This window comes from Nelumbo nucifera, chromosome 1 (genome assembly GCF_055504915.1).
Source record: "Nelumbo nucifera cultivar China Antique chromosome 1, China Antique-T2T, whole genome shotgun sequence".
Classification (NCBI taxonomy): domain Eukaryota; kingdom Viridiplantae; phylum Streptophyta; class Magnoliopsida; order Proteales; family Nelumbonaceae; genus Nelumbo; species Nelumbo nucifera.
Window position 1 is genome coordinate 21,541,759 of NC_142649.1, and position 8,102 is coordinate 21,549,860.

Below are 8,102 nucleotides of genomic sequence, written 5' to 3' on the forward strand. Positions count from 1 at the left end.
GGTTTTTAAATAATCTATTAAAAGAACTAATTCTTTCATTAATATAACAAGGTTAATTTTCATCTTTGCACTAATAAGGTTTCAAAAGAACCTAAATCTCTGCCTAATAAATTTATAAATAAACAATGATTTTAATGTATGTATGTGTGTATTATATATATAACGATATAAGGATAAACCTAATATTTAAATAACCAAGTTATTGATCTCATAACTTATAATTACAACAATTACAAACCCATAATTACTTCTCAGAAATTTCAGCATAGATATCATCTGTGATTTAGGGCTACAGAACCCACTCAAAAGACATCGACGCTACTAATGAGTTACATGGAGAATTATATCAATTACTAATTATTAGATTAACAAATAAATTAATTACTAGTTATTAGATTAATTAACTTTCATATTGACTTGCAGGAAAAACTTCATGACAAAGCAAGACATGAATACAAAGTCATCAAACTCAATCTAGTTCAGAGAGATGCATGTCAGCAGAGCCTGCATGTCCTAAAGAACAGATATATTAGACATAATATAACTTAATAATATGGAGCTTTTTATATAAGAATTAATTAATTAATTAATGTTAATGGGAAATATATAAAAGTTGTATCTAATATTATATATTATCCATGTTGAAGCAAGTCTATCCGATTAGAATAATGATGATACATGGTTAGTTAGTATATATTGTTTAATATTAACCAACCATTGGATTGGTATATAACAGGAATAATTAATATACTAGCTTTTAATAATTAATTGTAGTTTTCATCATCTTTTAATTATTTGATTGTTATATATTAATGACTTTTTAATACCTTTAACAAGATTTTGACATAAAGAAGCTTTGCCCAATCTACTTCTGATTCATCTGCTCATCATCCTAAAGAAAACCTTTAATAAGTTTTAGTAAACATATTCCCAATTTCCCACCAATAAGACAGCTTAATTAATTAGTTGTTAGGCAACTTTGGTAGATACTAGCAGCCGGTGTCCATTCTTGGAAAACAATCAGGCAACACAGTCAGATCCAACTATCTTGCTTGACTAGTCAAATTTGGAAGAATAAAAAATCCAAGGGCCAAGACCAAGGTTCCAGGTATCACGCTTAGTTTAAAATTTGTTTAAGTTTCAAGGATTGAGCCAATACATCTCTAGCTAGAAAGGGTATTAACCTTTGATAGATATATCATAGAATATGTATGGATATACTTTGAACCTTGGCCAAGACACATAACCACATATTTACTTAATAGAACTGTGTTTGATCATTCTGAATTTGGATAGAGTTCATCAGGGCATTTTTTCAAGATTGGTCACAGATTTAATTGGAGTTGGTAATCAAATGTAGCTGAAAGAATTGTGTTATAGTATCAGGTTATTAGATAATTGTGTTATAGTATTAGTACATCATCATCTATTAGGTTGGCTTGTGAGAAGTGGGTCATCAAATGTAGCTGAAATGTTTGAAAGTGTGACTCTAAGAGTCATGGAGGTAGAGGGATAACCCTTATCTCTTCATTCTTTTTAGTCTCTTGAAAGCCTAGATTACATAAGTAGAGAGAAAAGTTATAAGATTTATAAGGCCCCACATGACCCTGTATGATGACTGTGTGCCCTTTTGCATAAAGAAGAAAAAAATAAATATCTGAAACCAGAATTTCAAGCTTAGCTGCCTCTTGAGACATATCCAAACCCTGATTCACATAGTTTCTAGTGTTTATCTAAAGCAGGGATATTTAAAAATTGAATGGCCATCAACCCACTCAACCCGGAAATTAAGCTTCCTTGATGACAAATTTAATGGTTCAACCAGGTGGTTTACCCTGTGGTATGTGGATGAACAATCCAAACCATCCAAAACCCAAGACCTGGTCAGCTATTGTTGCCAAGTAATCGATTAAGGGTGTCAATGGACCGGTTTTGGATTGGACTCTGTCCAGTCCAAAATCATTTTGGACGGATGGGACGGACCAACAAGACATATTGGACTGGACTAATCTGGTCCAAAATATTTATTAGATTGGATTGGACCTTCTCCGTCCATAATAAATTTATATTGGATTGGGTTGGATTAAATCAATATCTCCGTCCATTGATATAAGATAAGAATATATGTGTCAATAGATCGGGTTTGGGTTGAAACCAATCTAAATCAAAATAAATTTGAACAGATTGAATGATCCAAACATTAAATTGGACCAATCCAAGTTGATTCAAAACATTTATTGAACTGGATTGGATTTGGTCCATTTATAATGGACTCACATTGGACTGGATCGGATTGTACCAAATCGAGTCCACTTAACACCCCTATAATCGACAGCTTGAAAAACTAATCCAACTATCTACCTAGTATAATTATTGTGTTATTGATATTACTCATGTAACCAAATGCTAGCTGCTGGTGCACATCACTTATCACTTACCTGGTGAAGATAAGAACATATGGTTTTGACCCTCTGAAAGTCGATTCACATACTATGGTCCACACAATTAACCGACTCCCATCATAATACTTGGACAAACACACTAGAACGGGTGATTTAGGAAGCCTTGACTTTGAATTATTTTCATCCGCCAGTGTGAAATACAATAACACAGACATACAATTTCAATTTGCTTGTATGACTGACACATGAAAAGATGTATGACCACTCAAGTTGTTCTTGAAAAGGACGGTTATCTCCTTATGAAACCCTAATATGGCATCTAAGATACCCAAAGTCAAATTCCCTTAGATAAGACATAGATGGGTATCAACTGATCAGACCAAAAATCCCCTTGATGAACAAGTGTTATAGTTGCTAAAAAGAGCACTTGATTTTTGCTATCTTGTTAACATCAATTAGGAATCAAATGCCTGATCACATGCAACCTATTTATCAAAATTTTGTTCTGTCTATGGGGGATTATGACTTGGATCAGATGGTTTTGAAATTTGAGAATGTGAAGCACCATTATCATTTTTGAGTGAAGTTCTTTCTAATATCATCACTATTTGATTCCAACTAAACTTTGTATGCATTATTCATTGAAGAAACAAATTAAGGAATATATATAGCAACTAGCCGGTGGATTCCTTTGAAGTGGACCCTTGACCTCATTTTTAGAACAGAGTTGACAATGCAACTAAAAGGTGCACTTGCTTTTTTATCTTTTGACACGTACAACAAGTGATTCATGTGTCACATCATTCAAACTCAGGTTATGTCACACTGATAAGTACACTGCAGCCCAATGTAGAATTCTAAAATTACAGTTACTATAGTCCGCATCCCACCCGTCGATTTGAGTCATTTGACATCACTCCACCTGTACAGTGGGGTTAAGAATTTTGAGCTGGGCTCATCGGTCATTCTCTACATGTAGCATTCTTTAGCATAAATTCAATTCATTTGTGATGAAAATTAAATTAAAAGGGTAAATTACATATTAATATACTATTTTTGGAGGTGATTTTACTTTACTACCTGAAGTTTGAAAGGTGCCACTGCATAGTATGCAGTTGAACTTCCAAAAAAGTACCACTTTAGTCCAACACGATTAGTGGACGTTATATTGGGTAGTAGATTTACTAAATTGCCCTTTATTGTCATAAATAATCAAAAGAAGTGGGGATGATTTAGGAAACTCACAGCATAAGATGGAGGGGTAAGAAAGAAGAAGAAGACGGGAAAAGTGAGAAAATATTAGAGGAGGTGACTGATGGTGGGCTTGGGATTCTATTTACCGCTGCTTTGGTCCAATGTTTTCTTAAAGGATAATTTTAGTATTTTAAAATATTTCAAATTGCATGTGACATCACGTGCATCTGATAATTGATAAAAGCAAAGTTGGAGGTACTAGGTATAAGGTATATTATTAATATATGCAATTTCCCTAAATTGAAATTATGAATTTATATAGAATATATTGTTTTAACTAAAAATTAAATGGTATAAATTAATGCAAAATCTATGTTATCAGGCTTGCACTGGACCAAATGGTCATTGCTAAAACCAAGAACCAGCATCCAAAACAATTTTTCGATTGACTGATTCTTAAAAATGTTGATTTGGTGAATCTTATCTCATTCAGTTGTATTAGTGTGTTTTATACCCTTTAATATTTATATTTTTGTGTTTATTTTGAGGTAAAATACTTTTAAAAGATAATTTATAACAACATTTCTAATTTTTTTAATTTTATATTTTTTCACATTTATTTGGACAAATTGAACAATTGAACTAAATGATGAAACCATTAAACCGATTATCTCTAGTCACCAAAATGGTTCTATGTCTGATTAGTGATTAGAGTTTGACAACATTATGAAAGAAAAACTGATTTATGAACCAAATCATGAATTGCAGACTGTTGAATTCTAGTTTGGCAACTTTCTGAATTAATTTTCAGATGTCATAGTTGATAAAATGGGTTTCAAAAAACATAATAGGTGTCATCACTGGCTAAAATTTGAAACCATAAAACTCAACTCAACTCCATTCAAAACAACTTTATCCCAATTAATTAGTGTTGAGCATAAATGGAAATTGAATTAAGATCCATATTTATGAGAGTTTGTTAAGTTTTAATACCAGTTGATTCAATATATTGACTATATGTGTTTTGATGATAACAAATTCATTTCGGAGTATTAATGATATGCTAAGTATGCAGCTAACCCAAATAGGTTTTTCATAGCTAAATTTGTTACAAGCATCTTGTTAAGAAAAAAAAAAAAAGTGGAAATATTGCTTGATTAAACTAAATGAACTAAACATCATCACCACTCTCTTCAAAGTTGAGGATTGCTCTAAGGAACTCAAAAAATGAATGAATTACAAAAGGCTAAGAAGATTTTAAAGCAGCTCAAGAAGTTTCTTATTACAACAACTCATCAAGGAGGAAAGAAACATTATGTCCATTGTCTAAGGCCATGTTTGGGAGTGCTTATGTTAAAAATAAGTGCTTAAAACAAGTGCTTATTCGAATAAGCATTTATTTCGTATTGGGTGTTTGGTAGTATTTTTCTCCAATATGCATTTTAATAAGGATTTGTGACTATTTTATCCTTCATTTTTTCAAATTGGCAAAATATACCCTTATGAAAGTACTTTTATTAAAGCACTTTTACATTATAAATATGAAAGCACTTTTACAAATGAAAACACTTTTATAAAAAAATACTTAGAAAAGCACTTTATGAAAGTACTTTTATAAAAATATTTTTATGCAAGTACTTTTATGGAAGTACTTTTACAAAAGCACTTTTATGAAAGTACTTTTATGCAAGCACTTTTATGAAAGTACTTTTATAAAAGCACTTTTATGAAAGTACTTTTATAAAATTCAACTAATGATAATTTTATGTGGTATTTTAAAATTCAACTAGGGATAATTTGAAAATTTGGACTTAAAAAATAAGTCCTTATTTTTAAAATAAGCACTAATTTTGGATTTATTTCCCAAACACCAATAAGTGCTTAATGGTGTGGTTCCAACCCAAATAAGCACTTATTTTTAAGCACTCCGGCCTAAGTGACATATTTTTAAGCCCCAAAGACCTACAAAGCTATTTTTCTTCTAGGCCTAGCCTGACCTAGACCTACACCAACCCCCGCACATATTGCAGGCTTGCCCTGGGCTAAGAAACCTCTTGGCCCACCTAGCCCAAAGTTATATCATCACGGTTCAACCTCCAAGTTAACCGTGGTTGAACCTCTAACTAGGGCTAAAAGTAAGTCAAATCAAATCTAATTTGAATCCGAATTCGACCCTATAAGAATCGGATTTTGATACCTCCCTAGATCTTAATAAATCGGATAAGTCGATTTGTTTATCAATCCACCCAATCCAATCCATTAATTATGAAATACTATACTATATTATATTATATTGTATTATATTATTATATAAATAATATAATATAATATTTATATTATATCATCAAGTTATTTTTATTACAATCCAAATTGAATATCTGATAAGATAACCGAACTTGAATTTGAATCATAATCTTGGAACTTCGAAATATTCTTATTGAATTCGGATTAGTCGGATTTCTTATTGAATCGGATCGAAATACCCTTTACTGAATCCAATTTGACCCATTTGCAGCCCTACGTATGGCCATCTTCCTTTCCAGTTCTATGTCCGATTCAGTTCTCTAAACATTAAATAATTAATATTTATATATTTTCTGTAATTTTGAGTATAAAATTAAATTATAATTTAATTTGTAAAGACCATAATTTTTTCAATTAACACACAGGCAAGTCCGGATGCCTAGACAAGCGATCCGATAAAATTCGAGATAAAGTGGATTAGAATGTGAAATTTGAATAATCGGATTAAATTCAGATGTCATTGGATCTCCCCAAATCCGACCCGAATACACCCTAAGATTTCTGCAAGTGGTACCAGTCCAGGTCTAGGGTTTGATTATGAGATATAAGTGACGACTGACGAGAGAGTATCTCTGTAACTGCTGTTAGTGTTGAAAGACTTTTGAAGGGAGGGGAAGATAATGATGAGGGCCCACCTTTTAATGCCAGCCGTTGGTCTTCATTGGATGTAATGTAACCGTCAAAAGTGACGCCATGGTGGATCCAAAGTGGGGGCCCACGGTATTCCGATTTGCGGGTTTGGAGCTTCGGCCTTTGGGTCAATAATACATACTCGGCTCAATTGGTCAACTCTTCTTTTGCGCCTTTTTTTTTCCGCGCTCTGGACAAAACGTCGTTTTCGTTTTGCTTTTCGCTAGCTGTTCGAGAGAGAACATTTGGTCGATTATGATTAATTATTTACGAGACTGCCACTGTGATATATGCACGAAAAAAATAAAAAGGTAAATCACATATATGTACCCTATGTTTTAGGGGTGGTGAAGGATAGGTCTTTGAAGTCTTTCAACTTTTAATTCTAACATTTGTATACCCTAAACTATTAAAAATAGATACTTCGATTCATCTCTTCTATTTAAATATTATATAATGTCAAAAATATCCTTTTTACAAAATAAAATTATTACCGAAGAATATCATCATCGGAAAATTTAAATTTGTTATTTACTATTTATGTGAAAATGTCATATCATGGGAAGACATTTTGTTACCTCAAAATAATCTGAGAAATACATATGAAAGGTAGTTTTGATATTATGTAATATTAAATGGTTGATACTTTAGCATTGATTTTAATAGATAGATTTTCTGGGTTTTAACTATTCAGTGCATCCCTATAAATCTTAATTTTACATTTAAGGGTGAAATAAATCCTAACCGTAGATCCATGTCAAATTGATGAACACTGTGAGATTTATAAGGATGGCTATAGTAGATTAGGATATGGCTGTAATTTCAAATTTCTAAGGAGAGTAGAGTGTACTAGAGTAGAGTACAGTCTAATTATCCTAGGTCCAAGTGGGGAGAACGGTTGATACTTAGCACATTCTTGTCTTCCACGTCCCAGAGAATGTCTGGTTCTGTGATGTACGTGAAGTAGAGAGTGACATCTTAACCGTACGTTTACTCAATTAATTAAATCAATTCAATAGCTGTTATTACCAAGTCAAGTCAAACTTACTGACTGTAACTATTCAAGTTTCAACTTTTACGAAAGTTTTACATCATAATAGGGATGTCAATTCCCAAATAATTTTTTTTTTAAAATTAGATATGGGGTAGGGGGCGGGTTTTATATATAATTTTTTAAATTTGTTCTGAACTTGAAGGTAAACTAGTAAAATATATTTAGGTTTAATATTGATATTTAAAATATCTTTAAGTTTTTTTTTAATTTTTAAAATCTTATGATTCCATAATTTTATTTTTGAATTATCCTTAAACTATTATAAATCAATTCTAAAATACTCTCAAATTCATATATTATATGTATAAATTGTCAATAAAATAAATATTTTTTAAATAATTACTTTAGAACAAAGAAAATTCGAGAATTTTCCATCCCCGATGAGAAATGGGGTAGGAGGCGGGTATAGGGCAAGATATCGTGACTTCGGATCGGAACGGGAAGGGGGTGCCCCGCCCCATTGCCCTTCCTACATCATAGAATTGGAACGAGTCCAGCTCCTAATAGGGCAGAGTTGA